At 44.8% G+C, this 17554-nt stretch overlaps 1 protein-coding gene and 1 non-coding gene across 3 annotated transcripts in view; both read left to right on the top strand.

The window, feature by feature from the left end:
• The window catches only part of SPRED2 (sprouty related EVH1 domain containing 2), a 120215-nt gene that overhangs the window by 11737 nt on the left and 90924 nt on the right, over positions 1-17554 (top strand). The window lies entirely within an intron of this gene.
• On the top strand, positions 686-756 carry TRNAG-GCC. Its single transcript has one exon. It is a non-coding gene; the product is annotated as a tRNA-Gly (tRNA).

The raw sequence follows: 17554 nt of genomic DNA, 5'->3' as shown, positions 1-17554 counted from the left end.
TCACTGGTGCTATCTTCATTGGCCCATTGGTATATTTCAGAGGAAGGTGATAAGAGACTTAAGGTCCTTCCCCAGCATTTTAGGGGCTTCCCTGGTGGCTCAGATGGTAAATAATCTGCCTGCTGTGCAGGAGATCTGGGTTCGATCCCCAGGTCAGGAAGATCCCCTGGAGAAGGGAGTGGCAACCCACTCCAGTATTCTTGCCTGGAGAATCCCATGGACAGAGGAGCCTGGCAGTCTACAGCCCATGGGATCGCAAAGAGTTGGACATGACTGAGTGACTGATGTGCACACCCAGCATTTAGGTATCCACCTCTGAAGTCTTGAACCAGTGCCTCTACCCAGCAGTTGCCCAAATGGCTGGGGACCCATAAGCACTTCAAGTGTTGTTTGTGAAGCAAATATGTATATAACATCACCCACATACATGTATTACTCTTTCAATGTATGCTGTTGCATTTATAAAATAATAAAATATAACCTCAATAAAATATTACTGAATTCATGGTGGATGTTTGTCATATTTTTCTCAACTCACAGTTATTAAAAAATACAGCTATAATCTCGGGGGGAAGAGCGCTGGTCCCTGAATTTTTCTGCCTTTGCATACTTACACTTAATTGGGAATCATTGCTGTGACCCTCATTCTGTATGTAAGGACATGAGTGTGGTCATTCACAGGGCTTCCCAGGTGGCTCAGTGGTAAAGAATCTGCCTGCCAAGCAGGAGACCTGGGTTCGATCCCTGGGTTGGGAAGATCCCCTGGAGAAGAAAAAGACTACCCACTCCAGTATTCTTGCCTGGAGAATTCCATGGACATTCACATGGGATGCGTATGCAGAGGGTGTGTTTATACTCCAGGCGGATTGAGGCTTGGGTGGAAGGTCTGAAGGAAAGCAGAGGGCGTTAGCTGGAGGTGGGTGGAGGGAGTTGAAAATGAGTCAGGACCTTCCCCGACAGAGACTTGGTACAAAGTTGGGTCTTCTCATAAGGAGGAGGGCCTGGGGGAGCTTATCTTCTGTCTTCCAGCTTTCCCCTCTTTCTCCTCTTGGATTTATCGAACACCTGCACTGTACAGCACACAACACTCTATTGTGGGAAAAAAGGATACACCCAACAGGAGAAGCTTTTGAACAGATACCAAGTAGCAGAGCGGATGGGGAGCAGTTTCCCTTGTGCAGCAAGTTCTGGGAGTTGGGAAACTTTGGTCCCCTTCACTTCTTTGCCACCAGTGTGCCCAAGATGTCAGGGGGTCTCTCCGGACTTGGCTTTCTCGTCTCTAAAATAAAGGGATTGAATAGTATAGTAATAATACTGAAGAACTCTTGTAGTTCCAGTACTGTAAGGAGAGTTCTTTTTAAAAAAAAAATTTTTTTTTTAATTTATTTTTGGCTGTGCTGGGTCTTCGTTGCTGCTTTTCTCTAGTTGTGGCAGTCGGGGGCTACCCTCTAGTTGTGGTGCATGGGGTTCTTGTGGTGGCTTCTCTTGTTGTGGAACATAGGCTCCAGGGTGCAGGGGCTCAGTAGCAGCAGCTCCTGGGCTCTAGAGCACAGGCTCAGTAATTGTGGCACATTCAGTGGCTTCTTTACCACTGAGCCACCAGGGAAGCCCCAGAGTTCCTGTTTTAAGAAAACTTTTATAAGTATAATATTCTTTTTAAAAATAGAGATAAACGCAAAGAAGTTAAAGTACTTCTTGCTACGCTAGCCAAGGGGGGAGTTCACTTTCATCCAGGTGAGTCTTGAGTTTTAGAGGACTCAGGTAAGGATGGTAGTGGTGATAGTAGGGGAGGGGGCAGGTGGGGCAGGTCAGGCAGGTTGGAGAGGAGGCATCCGGCGTCCAAAGGCTTCTTCCACAGAAATCCCACCTCTGGGTATATGCTGGGGGAACTCGGAGAGAGAGCTGGTCCAGGTAGGTGGGGCTAAATTTTAGGTTTATTGCATGCCAGGCTATCAAAATCCATCTTTGAGCTTTCGTTTTTTAGGTGGAATGGTGCTGTTTAAAGTTCTGAATCAAAGAAATGATAAAGTGATTTACTGTCGGTAAATTCCAATTAGTTGGAGGCTACGGGCTAGGCTGGAGTCAGAGAGGCCTCTAAGAGCTGTTACCCCACCGGATCTGGTCAGGGCTTTCCTTCTGGCTGTAATGAACTGCAGCAGGCACTGCTCTAGGAATCTTTGTTCTGAAGAGGTTGTTATGTTTATTGGAAGATAGGGAAGCTGTGAAATTCAAGCCAAAGTTAACCAACCTACTTTGTAGATCAAACTTTCAGGCTAGTAAGAAACCAAGTGAGGTTTTGGGTTTTTCTTTTGTTGTTGTTGTTTTTACCACTTCTTGTATTTTTACTATTTTTTTTACTATTTGCTATAGTTTTTCACTATTTTATTTTATAGTTTAAACTTTTTTTTTTTTTTTTTAAGTATTGTTCCTCCTGCAGGAACACAGCACTGCTCAGTTAAAATTGCCCTTGTGAAGTGGAGTTGCCCTTTCTCAGTAAAGTAAAATGGTTGCAACTTGACCATAAAATTATAGAGCTGGAGAGCAGCTTAGGAAAATGCCAGCTCCCTTCTTGCAATCCAGAGAGGTCGAGGGATGCACCCAGGGTCACACAGCTAGTTGGTTCCTTGGGAAGTGTAGGCAAGCAGATGTCATCTGCCCTTGGCTCCAGTCCTGTTTTGGGTGTTGTGTCAGACATTCATGACACTTGTTACCCTGAAACATTGAACTCTCTGGACACCAGAAAAAGATGATGGAAACTTGTTCAGTTTAAATAAATGTAGCTCGTGTTGCCAAGGAACCATCAACATCGAACAGAGTGCCAGCCTTGGTCAGCCCCTGAACACGTGGAGAATAAGGTGAGCTGCCAGACACTGTTCCTGTGTGGTTCACCTTCGGGTGGTAGGGGGTCCCATATGTGTGTTTCAAGAACAGGAGGGTAGGGAGTGGAGGCTCAGGAGTGTTTCATTCAGCTCTCCATCCTGGGGAAGAAAAGATGAGGCCTTTGATGAGACGTTGAAATACATGTGACCAAGGTTTTTGCACCTGGGCACTAGCAAAAATGTCTGAAACTTTGCTGACGCTTGTCCTTCCTCCCCACTTCCAGGGACTTCTCTCCTCCCCATGTGTTTGCTTTGAGGTTAACTGCCAAGGCGATGTGGTCATAGACAGCAGGAAGTAATATTTGATATGCAGGTCTCAGGGGTGGGGGTGGGGGGTTGGTGGATACCAGCATGGGAAGGGTGCCAGTTTTGGCTCACTAGGGTGAGAACTCCGAACATTTCTAAACCAACAGGTGCCTGTTACAGCAAAGAGGGGGAGGGAAGAGTTGATGAGCTAGTCATATAATGAGTATTTTTAATGGTAGCATGTTTATTTTAATTTTTGTAAGGCCGCTGCCCCACAGGTTAACTCTGATAAAATTGGGATTATCCTCTTTACTGAATGAGATAGCTACTAAGTGTTATGACTGTGTAGAAACCTAGGCTTGAGGAAGAATAAAAATCTCCAAACCAAGACATACTCTCCCCAAGAGCCCACAGTCAAGCACACATGCTGGGAAGCACGTGCCACCTTGCCATGATGAGACGATCCATTTCCCAGTCCTGCTTTGGAACTAGAGTTCTCAGTCAGGGCTCCTCTTGGATAACAAGATTCATACTGCTTGTGTCAGATGGATAACGTGTACTTAAAAAAAAAAATTCCTTCTCTTGGTATTTTACACCCTCCCCCTTTAGTCTCCATCAGCTGGGCATCCTTCTTATTCATAGAGTAAAGGATCCCTTGTGAGACCAAAGATTGCTTTGTGGGGTTTTAGGTTCCACATCCCAGTGCTTTTGGATCATCCAAACCATCAGGGCGGTTCGCTTTGCCCACAGATCCCTCCTTCCACAATCCTCTTGTTCCACGTGGAGCAGTGCAACAGTGACCAGGAGAACAGACCACTGTGGTCCAATCCACACATGCCTGCAGCCTGAACCAGGACTCCTCCCCAGACTGTCCTAACAAGGGCAGTTTATCAGTTTTAACAAGAGGCCGCAGGAGGAACATATCCAGGTTGGTTTGGCACGCTTTCTAGGACACAACATCTGTCTGTCTTTCCACTTTCACCTTTCTCCTCCCTAGACCAACTGAATTAGAATTTCACCCTCACACCCTGTGTCAGTATTCCAAAAAATCTAGATTATACTGTGTCTTAGACTAATCAAGATTTGGAAGAGGAGAACACCCACCAAACCTAGAGGGCTATGACCAGCCAAGATGGCACCACCCAAGCCTTCCTCTTTGGAAAGATCTCACTGGATGGTGGGTGTTAACCAGACTTCATTGTGATGATCCTTTTTTAGGTATATACAAATGTCAAATCATGTACACCTGAAACTAATGTTAAATGTCAGGTGTAGCTAAAAAAAAAAGTTCCCGTATCACTGCCCCTGAGTCATTTACCTGAGTCATCTGTCATACAGAAGGGAATTCAAGTCACACACATCCTTATCAGGGGAGGGGACCTTTGCTGTTTTCCTTCCCACTTGCTTCATGATTCCATCTGATTCACGTTAGTAAATCATCTCTTAGGAAGATACCAAATTGATATTACATGTAAAGTGAAACCATAAGAGACAATGCAAAATAAATTCTAATTGTTGATTCACGAGGCCTTTTTTTTTAATGAACAACACTCTAAAGCATACCAAAAAATCACCTACAGCTGTCCAAAATTACAACTGTTTTTTATTAACTTTTTAAAAAGTTTGACTGAAACTTTAAAAGCCCTAATAATTTTTTTCAGAAGTTTTCCTTAGTGATGTAATACAGATGCCTTTAGGATATGAATTTAGCTATTTTAATTAAGTAGTAAGTACAGGAGTGTTTTTTTATTTTGTCTTTTTAGGGGCGGTGGGTAATATGGGGCCAGTTATTTTACAGGAAACAAGAATAGTTCTTGAATTTGATTTTTGACAAACCTTTTGTTTTTATGAGACCGGCATCTTTTTGAATTTAAAGGAAAACAGATAGAGAATCATATGCTTTACCTAGAACTGAAAAATACATTGACTTAAAACAGATGTCGCTAACAAAACTGATGCCAGGTATTAAGATTGTAGCTTGTCATCTGGAACTGTGGCACTGGATGCAAATGTGGGAGAGGCTGAAAAAGTGTTTTAATATCTTAGAAAATGTGAAGGGTGCTCTTAGAAATGGGATAGAGTCTTGCACAACAGTGTGAACGTATGTACTTAATGTCACTGAACCATACACTTAAAAATGGGTCCAGTGGTACATTTTATGTTGTGCATATTTTGCTACCACTAAAACAGGTTGTTAATATTTTTTTAACGGGACCAAGTCAACTAATGACTTTATAAGAAATCTCAGAGACTTCTTTCTGGAAACAATGGCCGTCTGAGCACAACCGCATGGGCTGGAGGGCCTCAGACATCAAATCAATTTCACATCTTACCTGTAGGTTTCCAGCTCCTATCAATCTGTGCCTAGTCCCCTAGGCTCCCCTTTTCTGCCTCCCCCCACCGTAAAAAAAAGCTCCGCTCAAGAAGTTGGAGGCAAGATAGGCTTTGAGATGAGGCCAATGGTGCTAAAGTTTGTGTATCGCCTAAAGGTTCTTGCAGTGAGTGTATTTCTTCCTAAACTAATGAGTCTTGAGAAAGGGTTGGAACCTCCCAGAAAGCTTTCAAGGTTCCAGACAGCCTTGCAGGAGAGCTCACAGCAGAGCTGGCCTTGGGTGCAAGTGCTGTGGGTGATGAGCCCTTCCCAGGCAGGAGATCAGGATCAAGGGGAGGCTGGCACAATATTGACCAGGGAAGCATCCATGGGCGAGCACTTCACGTCCAGAGCCTCACTGGTGACAACCATATGGGACGACAGCACAAAAGAAGTGTAAAGAACCAAAGAGGCGTGTCCGCCCTTCTGCCTTTCCTCTGTTTGGAAACGAGAGGAGTCAAAACCTTTCAGGTGAAATTCATAATCACTTAATTTAAACAAACGCAGGAGAACGAATGTGTGCTGAGGCCATGCCAGTGAGAAAAACAACTCGCCCTTTGAACATGTAAGGCTCTTGTTTATGTAAGACTTGCTGTTTTCCTCTTTAAAAGTCATTTTGCTAGTAGCCCATTGTTGGAAACTGGGTCCTTAGAGGTTCTGAAATGGCATACGCCTTGAGTGGGAATATTAGCAACTTCTATAACTTTGGTGAATTTTGCAATAAAAATACCAAATCTATTTTACCTGCAGTTCCTCACTTTGGTTGTTGGAAATCTATAGTCCTTTATGAACTGTTTGTAGATTTGACACTTGCTGGCCTTGGGAATACTCAAGTCACCACGTTTGACACTTAATTTGGCACTCTCCATGTTGAGTAGGAAAAAAAGCAAATGCTGTCATGAACTACTTTGATAAGCTTTGGGGAAAGGGTTACTCGTGATTGAGGGCATATTTGCTCATGTGAGAGCACTCCCCCCTCAACCCCCACCCCACCCCGGGGATGGTAACGCAGGGTCTGTGAAGATCTAGTAAGTGCAGGGCTGGTAAGTAGGTGCTGTTCTGCTGCCCCAGATGGCCCTTCTCCCTCTGCCCAGACACTTCCAAGATAAGAGGCCCTCGTGCCAGGTGACTTGGGTATGTGGCCCTGATCGTCAGCGAGCCCGTCTATGGAACTACTGTCCTCTGTGGCCACAACAGCCGGCTCTCTGCTGTTCTGATCCACCTGCTGATACATGAGGAGAGCTTCTGCTCCGAGACACCGTCCCAGTCTCCTTATCACTGTTCACATCCAGCCATGTGTCTTATAAAACAGGGGTCCAGAACTGGAGGTGTTTCTCCAGCTGCCTCAGGCTCGTGAATGCTGTGGATGTTGACGTCGCCCTGACATGGGGCCTATGGTCAGTGTAGACAGATTGGGCTGTATGTGTGGAAAATGTGGCTGCCTGTGCTGAACGTGCACCCTTGATTTTCTGGGTGGGTTTCAGCTGCTCTGGGGGAGCTGATCTCTGCCCCATTCAGAGGCATAAAGAAGGCTCTCCTGGTGCCAGCCTGAGAACTTGCTGGGCTCAATTATTGCTCTTGGATAATGGGCAGGGGGAAAAAGGGAGTTCCCTCCTGCTTCAGAAGATCCCTCCACTCCTGAATGAAGGACTCTGGTCTTCTGTGTTCCCCAGCTGGTATTCTTTAGTGGGAATGAGGAAGATCAGGTAAGAAGGTGAGTGAACTGCTTATAGCACTGAAATCGTAGTTTTTCAAAGCTGGTCCTGGGCCATCTACTCAGAGTCGGTAGTCTGGAGAGCTTGTTAGAATACAGATGTCAGCAGGCCACCCCGACCTCCTGGATCAGCCTCTCTCGGCATGTGGCCCGGAGAATCTGTATTTTTAAAAAGCTCCCCAAGTGAATCCTCTGCCTGCAAGCCAGAGTTTGAGATCTATTCCCTAAATCGTAATCACATCCTGGATGTTCGTTTTCTGAAACGTCCATCTACAGAGTACTCAGGAATCTTAAAAGGCCACCTTTGTGCCTTACTCCAGCCACCCAGCGCTTTTAATAGTTCCTGAGTGTGTGTTTATACAATCTGCATTTTATGAAGTCCATAAAGACATATTTACTCAACAAGTCACCAGCGCTCCAAAGGTCAGCTTCCTTCGATTTGTATGAAAGGCTCTTAACTCCAAAGTCAATTAACACCAAGATGGAAGCCAATTAAGACAAGGAAGTGAGCTGTTTAGGCCGACACTCTATCCCTAACTTTTGTCCCCTGTTGTAATTTAGTTTTACAAGTTCCTTCAGGCCAGTTAACTTTGCTTCGCTTATTCCTGTGTGGCCCGGTCCAGTGCACAGGTAAAGTGCCATTTGACAGGTCGTCATGTGAGTGCTGTTTGAAAGGATGTAATTAAAGTAACGATTAAATGATGCCGTGTCAGCACTTTGGCGACTGACCAAATCAGCCTACCTGCTTGCACGCTGCTGGGGTACCCTAGGAATGCTGGGGAAGGAGGGCAGGGAGACCCAGTCTCCCTCTGTGTGGCTTGTAGAGCCTGCTTTTGGGTGGCTTGCATGCCGCTGGGGTACCCTAGAAATGCTGGGGAAGGAGGGCAGGGAGACTCAGTCTCCCTCCGTGTGGCTGGCTTGTAGAGCCTACTGTTGGGTGAGTCTTGCCTGGGCCCAGAGCTGAGTCATTCCTCAGAGACTTGCTGGAAGATTAAGTGAGATAACCTGGGTTGCGTGCTCAGCACAGTGCCTGGTACATAGAGCGCAAGCAGTTGAAAAAAAGGCTATCTGGTACAGCTGATGTTGATGGTTATAACATAAAAATGGAAAACCCTGAGAGAACGAACACTTCAGGTCAGCAGTTGCAGTAGGTCAGGAACTTCAGTGGATAGGCGTTCCACAGTGAAGGCAGCCAGAGCAGGCAGCCTCTGGACCCCATCCAGATGCCAGCCAACCAGGTGCACTCCCCTGAGACCCACTCCCCCAGGGAAAGGTATGGGCCATAGCTCCTTCTGATTTTTACTGTAGATCCAGTGCCTGACATCTTTTCCCTACCTTCTCATCTGTGAAATTCTCATCCTTAGGAGTAAAAAGCTAGGTCCCCTTTTGATATGATTTGAGAACCATTTTCATTTATTGAGGTCAAGAACCAAGATGGTGAGTGCAATAACGATAAAAGGGAGATTGCCCGAGCACTGGATGAGAGGGGAGGTTGGGGGAAAACATACATGTATGTATATGTGTGGCTGAGCCCCTTTGCTGTTCACCTGAAACTATCACAACATTGTTTGTTTAATCGGCTCTACCCCAATACAAAATAAAAAAGTTGAAAATTAAGTTAAATTTTAAAAGGGAGACCGCCTGAGAAGGAGGTTTGACCAAATGCCAAGACCACGTTGGTGATCCTGGCACTGCAGGAACGAGGGACAGCCCTATCTAGGCTGCTTGCAGATTCTTTGACATCTGTATGTGAATTTATACTTTTTTTTCTTTGCATTAAAAATTATTCTTGAAGTCTTCATCAGGAAACAAAGTTTTTATTACTAGAGGTGAGACTGTTGAGGTGGATCTATTTTTTAAAATATTTTTGTTTATATATTTGATTGCGCCAGGTCTCAGTTGCAAGTGGAACCTTTAGTTGCGGCATTCGAACTCTTAGTTGCAGCATGCGGGATCTAGTTTCCTAACCAGGGATTGTACTTGGGCCCTCTGCATTGGGAGCACAGACTTTTAGTCACTGGACCACCGCAGAGTCTCTGTTCTTTTTAAAATAGTGTACCACGTGTAAATTACTAAAGAGCTGCATTACTGTAGGAAAGCAGGGAGGCAGTAGGACTTCTTGGTAAAGACTGAAGGATTTAGACAAGTGCTGTCCAATGCAAATACCACAGGAACTGCATAAGTGACATTAAATGGTCTGGGAGCAGTGTGTTTTAAAAAGTAAATAGGTGAGATGAATTTTAATATATTTTATTTAACTCAATCTATCTAAATAGTTGTTTCAATGTGTATGTAATCAATAACAAAAATTGTTATTGAGATATTTTGCATTTTGGGTACAACACCTTCGAAAGGCAGTGTATATTTTACACTTGGAGAGCATGTCGTTTGAACCAGCTGTATTTCAGGTGTTCAGCAGCTCCAGGGGCCTCCTTGTATCAGCACCCTTCTAGACTAAGGCAGGCCTGATGTCACCTCCTCTCTGTTACTTATTAGCCATGTGACCAGGGGTAAATCACCTGAACCATTCAAAACCTCAAGTAAAAGAGAAACCATAATATCTACTTTCCTAGGCTGTTGTAAGTATTAAGTCAGATGATGTATGTTCCTAAAAGTAAGAGTCCACGAAGAGGTGCTCTGTAATCGGCATCTATGGTTTTGAGATCTTCACTGTTAATCGCGTGGTGGTGGTTTAGTCACTCAGTCGTGTGTGATTCTTGTGACTCCATGGACTGTAGCCCGCCAGGCTCCTCTGTCCGTGGGATTTCCCAGGCAAGAATACTGAAGTGGCTTGCCACTTCTTCCCCAGGGGATCTTCCCGACCCAGGGATTAAACTTGAGTCTCCTGCTGTTCGGTAGGGTACAGATTAAAGGATGAGGGTTATGATGAAATCCAGCATCGGGGCAATATTCATAGGCTGAAGGAAAACTCCAGAAAACCTGACATTCCTGGGACTGGAGACTGGGGTTTTGTACACAAAAGCCTTGGGAGGGGACTTTGGGGCTGGCGGAGCAGTGTGCCTGCAGCTCTACCACCGGTTTGCTTCCTAGGTGGTTCAGTGGTAAACAGTCCGCCTGCCAGTGGTGGAGATTCAGGCTCAATCCCTGGGTCGGGAAGATCCCCTGGAGGAGGTCATGGCAACCCACTCCCATATTCTTGCCTGGAGAATCCTTTGCATAGAAGAGCCTGGCTGGGTCAGTCATAGGGTTGCAAAGAGTTGGACATGACTGAAGCGACTCAGCACACGTACACGCATACCTTTTGTGGGCTTCCTCGGTGGCACTAGTGGTAAAGAACCCTGCCTGCCGGTGCGGGAGACATAAGAGATATGGGTTTGACCCCTGGGTCAGGAAAAATCCCCTGGAGGTGGACCTGGCAACCCACTGCAGTATTCTTGTCTGGAGAATCCCGTGGACAGCGGAATGTGGCAGGGTTGCAGTCCATAGCGTCGCAAAGAGACACGGTTGAAGCCACTGAGCATGTACGCAAGGTGTAAACAGAAGGGACAGATCGTGCCTGTCTGATGAACAGCCCCAGCAAGACAGGAGAAGGGACCCAAGTGAGTGCGCATGGGGGATCTAGTGCCCCTCACCCATTTGGTTTATTGACTACCAAGATTCTAGACTTTGCCAAAGATTTGTGATGGTGCAAGTTACCCTAAGGGACTCTGAGAAAGAAGTAGGCAAAGGGGAGGAACAGAGGCCTGGCCTGGGGTGATGGCATGCTGGGGAGTTACCCTCCACACGTGGGCTATGTCATAACGTTCTGATAACATTCTTTTTTTTTTTTTTTTCCTGCCCTTTTAGTCCTCTGCTTCCTCGCCCAGCTTTTGATATTGTTATTGTTCATTCTGGAGAGTAAAATTACGACCGGGGCATCACACCATTTTGTGTCAGTAGTAGTGTTTTAAGACACTGCCAAGAGCCAAAGGGAGACTTGTTCTGGAACTGGAGTTCTGGGGAGTTACCTGTGCTCCCCAGGTGAAGCTTGAGCCAATACAGTGTCTTCACAGGTGAAAGGACAGCAGGATCCAAATTCAAGTTGATCTTTTGATTTAAGCAGAACAGACACCAACATCTAGATTTGCAGAGCACGTGTGTTCAGGTGTGTGGACAATCTTGTGTACAGCAGGACTCAGCATGGAGATTTCCCTGATGGTCCCATACTTAAGACTGTGCTTCCAACGCAGCAGGCACGGGTTCGATCCCTGGTCAGAGAACTAAGATCCCACATGCCACGCTGCATGGCCAAAAAATCTTTTTTTTTTTTTTTTTTTTTTAAAGATTCAGCATAAAATTACTTGAAATAAGCAGCATCCCTTTGCTCAACCTGGATCAGAGAGAAGCTTTGTGTGCCATGCACCCACCTCTTTGATTTTACTAGCTTTTCTCCTGCAGCTGTGGCCACACAGCTTCAGGGTCAATCAAACCCCCTCTCGCTGAATCTTTACTTGACAAGGAGAATTTAAACGTCTCTAAAGATTGTCATTTGATGGGTTTTCACTGCATACATAGTTTCCCTTGAATTCAGGCATAGATGTTAATTGCCCACCTCCCCACCACACAGACTCGAATGTACTGGCACACACACTGAGGGGGAGCCATTTGTTATTAAGAAGTCATTGTGATTTGGGAGTTGTTCATTGTTAACATTAGCTGTGAGGTCAGAGACTGCATTGTGGGACAGTTAGCCATGAATTAAGTTGCTGAATGCCCCATTTGAGAAAGAAATTCAACTTTCCACTGCCCCAGGTAGTGTCCAGTGACTTGGAGGAGAAGCCCGCTCGATCAGTGGGCGGGCGAGTGGCTGGCCTCACTCAAGTCTGAGTGCAGAATGGCGGATCTTATCTCTAAGGAAGTGGCGGCTCCCTTTATCTGGCCATTCTGGTGGAACAGGTTTGCTCCCAGCAAAGGAGAACTTGATGTTAACTATTTCTGACCTGTCACACCTGCAGCCCGGAGGGCTGGTTTGTCAAGCAGAAAGAAAGGGAAATAAAAACACACCCTGAAGTCTGTTGCCACCTGCCCCTGACCTCAATAGAAAAGACCCTCCCCAGAGATTAAAAAGTGAGGCCATTTCAGGTGTGGTGCATAGAGGGTGTAGTGGTAGACTTGGTTTCCACGACCACTTAGCCCGTCCTATCGTCACTGCCTCTGTAAAAGCTCTTTGACATCTTTGAGACAAGAATGGGTGCACAGATAAAAATGTGGGTTCCACTTTGCAAAACTAGGCTCTTCAATTTAGGAGAGGAGAAGGGGGTGGATACTGGTGTTGCTTTCTGCATTTTGAACATTTTGATTAATTATTCTTGACCACCATGGAGAGTGAATTCTAAGGAGGTTGAAGGACTGCAAAGTGTGTGGGTGGAGCTTTGGGTGAGCAGGATTAGGAAGCCTACTTTCTCATGTTTTCTCTGTGGGGTGCAAGCTGAGGGATTTACTGCCTCTGGGATGCTGTTTGTGGCTCCGGGCGTTTTGCCTGGGCTCTGAAGGGCTGGCATCCACCTCTGGGCTGTTGTTCTTCCAGCCTCGGGGTAGCATCAGGAGCTCCAAAGAGTGTCGATCAACAACATCTAGGCCGGAAGTACCATTTAACAGATGGGGACACTAAGGCTCCTAGGAAGTGGAGCCCAGGTGACACAGTGGGATGGCAAGGAAGTCTGGGCGGCTTGGTGGCTTTCTGTCCCCACGGGGATCATCCAAATGAGTGCCAGGAAGAAAGGGTGTGTGTGTATTTGGGGAGTTGCTGCCCATTGTAGGGGTCAGCTTGCAGAATTAGTTTTGAAGCGCAAAAAGCCCCTGCAGGAAAGTGAGGACGGTCCCTGGGCAAAGAGGTCTTCTCAGACAGGAGGGATCTGGGTAGGAGGAGGAGGGCCAATGAGTGTGAGGACTTGTGGAGGAGCTCAGATGTAGCTGCTTAAATTAGTTCAAAGTGAGAAATGTAATTACTATACTTGCTCAAACCAAATGTCTGAACATTGTTATAAAACGAGGTGTAATCACAGAAAAGAGGATTGCTCGCAGCATTCCTCCCACAAAATCGCCTTTGTGTTCAGCAGAGCCCAACGGGTGCTGATTAATCTTCTGGGGATGTTGAAGGCCCATTAAGTTCAGGTGTGTGTATTGGACTTAATTGGGTGGGGGAGTTTTCATCCTGCTCCTTTGGACAATCATTCACAGTTACTTTGCATTTGTAACGAATTCATGATGAAGGAAAAAAAAGAATCATTTTTTAACATTTTAGCTCGGAATACTTTCGAGTCAGAATAAAAGAACTAAGCAAGAAGGAAAGTGGGAATTTACAGCACTGGCCCTTGTTAACTGCTATTTTAGTGATAAAAGGAAAGATGAGAAGGATATTTCAGAAACTCCCTGAGAAACAGCTTTCTCTATCAATATTTTTATGTCAATTCTGTACTTTTCTCCATCGAACTGAGACGTGCTATAAGAAGGCAGTTTTAGTCCTGATTCGGCCATTTGTTAGTCAGGTGACCTAAAGCAGTTACATAAACTCTGAGCCTTAATTTTCTCTTCTGGAAAGTGGGCTGATAGAAGTACAGTTAAATATCAATAGAACACCTTCCATGGAAGAAAATGTGTGGTAAACATCAGCAAGCTGCCATTGTCATCCCCATCGTTTCTAATCATATTTATAAGATTGTGTAAATACTGCACCAAAGATGGGAGGGAAGTGGGGAAAGAAACCAAGAAAGGTTTCCAGGCCAGTTGTTGGGGAGGGAAGGAGAGATTTCTTTGGCAGAAGGAAAAGGCTGATGTCCAAGTTGGGGATCTGTACGTGGGATGACTACCATGCCTGCATTTGCAAGAAACCAGTGCTGAATCTGAAAGTCCAGTACTTTGGCCACCTCATGCGAAGAGTTGACTCATTGGAAAAGACTCTGATGCTGGGAGGGATTGGGGGCGGGAGGAGAAGGGGACGACAGAGGATGAGATGGCTGGATGGCATCACTGACTCGATGGACATGACTTTGAGTGAACTCTGGGAGTTGGTGATGGACAGGGAGGCCTGGCGTGCAGTGATTCTTGGGTTCTCAGAGTCGGACACAACTGAGCATCTGAACTGAATGTGCAGTTTCACAGACCTACACTTGTACTCTTTGCTGCTCAGTGGCTTCTCCTAGATCTTGTGTCCCAGACTTGTGGGTGTGTTGGAGGGGATTGTTGAGTCTCCAACTCCAGAGACCCCAGGCCCACTCTATCTGTGTACCCTAGGGTTTAGTTCCAGGAAGGCAGCAGGCAGCTTGCCTATTTTGTTTGTTACTTCATTTAGTGCCTGGTTAAGCAAGATCTGCCAAATGAATGAATGAGATCCAGTAGGAATGAGCATCTAATGTTAAATTATATGTGCTCCTTGAGAAAAATCCCCAAGAAAACTGTGTTTACTGAGACTGTTCAGCTGTCCAATAAGAGACAAACTTTTTAAAACAACTTGGTTTGGTTAAAGATATGTTGTATATACTTGTGCTTACTTAGTTCCCCTGTAATTCATTAATATATTTAATATATGTGGTTAACTTTGTGAGTATATGTGATTATAGCTTTTAACTTTATTTTACATGGTTGCCTGCCTACACACAATCCTTAGAACTCTTAAAGGAGAATATAATTAGCATGAATGTACCTTTTTTTTTTCAAACTGATAATGCTGCTGCTTCTGGAATAAAGTGTTTAAATATCATATTCACCTAATTATCTGTTCTGACCAGCATAGTGCGAGCAAGTGCCTTGAGGCCCAGGCCTTTTAGACCAGGGCTTGAAAGTGGGTGTGAGTCACCTGGTGGGGGGACCTTGTTGAGATACAAGTTCCAATTCAGCAGGCTGCAAGCCTGTGTGACTGGGGGATTTTGCAGAAACTAATGCCTAGGGCCAGTGATTTGTTTTATAAGTGAATATTGAAGCACCCCTGTTTGAATATCAACAACTTTTTTTTGCATGTAATGTATTTATTTAAACGTTGTGTATATCTTACTAAAGCGTTGTAATAATTCGTTAGTGTGTGATAGGCAGTATAGCAGGCACCTCTGTGCAGGGAACAGAGTATCTATTACAAGTATGCTGTGTGCTTTCCCCCGGAAGAGCAGATTGTGCTTTCTGGCAGCATTTTTTTTTAAGTCCTGTGGGTATTACTTCCTTTAGAATATGTTCTTTTATTTTACCTGATAGCGGACAAGGTGGATCTTTGTCCTTGTAGAAAGGACAAGGGAGGGCTCTTGTAAAAATGGGAAATTTTGCCATGTGTCACTTTTGAAAATTTTACAGTATTATACTTGCATTTATAACATACACAAGGTTGGAACAAAAATCTAATGGCGCAAAATGTAAATGATAAGTTGTACAATAAACCCTTGATCAGTTTTAAGCTTTAACAGCTTTGCACGGTGATGTTAATTGTATCACTGTCTCACATCATATTGATACATCTCCAATCAATAACATTCCTGTAGCAAAAGACATATACAATAATTCTAGTAGCAAAAGACATATATAATGTCTCCAGTCAATGATGTGTTAAGTTTTCTTGATACTGCTGCAGGCTGCTCTTTGGACCAGATTTTGAGTACCCAGGCTCCTCTATCCATGAAAATTTCTAGGCAAGAATACTGGAGTGAGTATTCCCTTCTCCCGGGGGTCTTCCTGACCCAGGGATGAAACCTGGGTCTCCTGCATTGCAGGCAGATTCTTTAAGCTACCAGGGAAGCCCCCTCCTATACTTTATCCTTTCTGGAAATAGTTGTTTCCTTAGGACGGCCCTTGTTTGGTTTGTACAGGACAAACAGTACTGCCAAGTATAGCTGCTTTTTGAAACTTGGACGTTTCAGGATTCACTGTGGACCTTGAGTGAAGTCTGATGCTTTATATTTGGCTTCTGGGGATGTATTTGGGATTTTGGATGTAAATCAAATGCTAGTTGGTTCAGAGTCGGTTAAAAGTAAGGATTGTGCCAATAAATTCTTTGGCAGAGGTATAAAATGCCCCAAACATGGTAGATTCATTTCTGTTTCTCAGTTTGACCAAATGTGCTCATCAGTGTCTAACCCTTTTTTGGTTAATACTGGCGCAAACTTTCTGCCATCCTGCAAAGTAAAAACCTTAATTATGATTTTTTTGCGTATCTATACCTTGCCTATTAATAATTTCAGATGCAGCCGCTTTGTGGAATTAATTACATTGCTCTAATCTAGGCAGTCCTATAGGTGTACACTTAACATCTACTTTGTCTTAAGATGCTGTGATTGCGTAGTGAACTCTGATGGGAATTACTATGTGTTTATTACTAAGGCTTTATGTCCTTAGGTGCCGGAATGCGCCCCCACCCACAGGCCTGCCTGGGTGCCATCTCGTCTATGGTTTTATGTACCATTCTGTGTACAGATGACTCAGGTTGATTCCTCCAGGCTGGCCATTCCCAGAGCTCCAGATTTGTGTCAGTATTGCTGCATGGATGTCTAAGATGCATCTAAATTTAAATGTCCAGAACAGACCTTCCAGTCTCCTGGGGCTGGGCAGCCCACTCAGCCAGTTCTCCCTGTCACTGACCAATGACACACCATTCACGCAGCAGTCCAACTTTAAATCTGGGTAGGAGGTACCACTGTCTATTGATTTATATGTTCATGGTCAGTCTGCCTGTACATGCGCAGGAACCATGTTGTCTTTTCCCTAGTGTATACTAGTGTCGCCTAGAAAGTGCCTGAATTTCAGTGCAGTAGAATCTTAAGTAGTTGTTGAATTAATGAATGACTTTATCTTGAATGCAAAGAACTTTAACGTTCTGCCAACAGTTGGTATTTATTCATGACTGTTTGGGCAAAAAGTAAAATAACAAAAGGGAAAGTCGCTTAGTCTGTTGGACTCTGTGACCCCATGGAATAATCCATGGAATTCTCCAGGCCTGAATACTGGAGTGGGTAGCCATTCCCTTCTCTAGGCTATCTTCCCAACCCAGGGATCAAACCCAGGTTTCCCGCATTGCAGGCAGATTCTTTACCAGCTGAACCACCAGGGAAGCCCAAGAATACTGGAGTGGGTAGCCTATCCCTTCTCCAGTGGATCTTCCCAACCCAGGAATCGAACTGGGGTCTCCTGCATTGCAGGCGGATTCTTTACCAGCTGGGCTACCAGGAAAGCCCCCAAATAACAAAATAAACATATTATTCTTAAAGAATTTTTGCTTTGTTATATTGTAAAGAAGTCTTTTTACCATGTTGGAAGGTGAGGTACTCCTAGTAGTGGTCAAGTTGCTACATGTACCTTTAGAATTACCTAAGAAAATGAATGGATATTTATGTTTTAATATCCTGATTGCTTTACCATTTACAATCA

Source organism: Oryx dammah, unplaced genomic scaffold (genome assembly GCF_014754425.2).
Source record: "Oryx dammah isolate SB20612 unplaced genomic scaffold, SCBI_Odam_1.1 HiC_scaffold_25, whole genome shotgun sequence".
In the NCBI taxonomy this organism is placed as follows: domain Eukaryota; kingdom Metazoa; phylum Chordata; class Mammalia; order Artiodactyla; family Bovidae; genus Oryx; species Oryx dammah.
The sequence above is the reverse complement of the archived record's forward strand: the minus strand, read 5'-3'. Positions and strand labels throughout refer to the sequence as shown.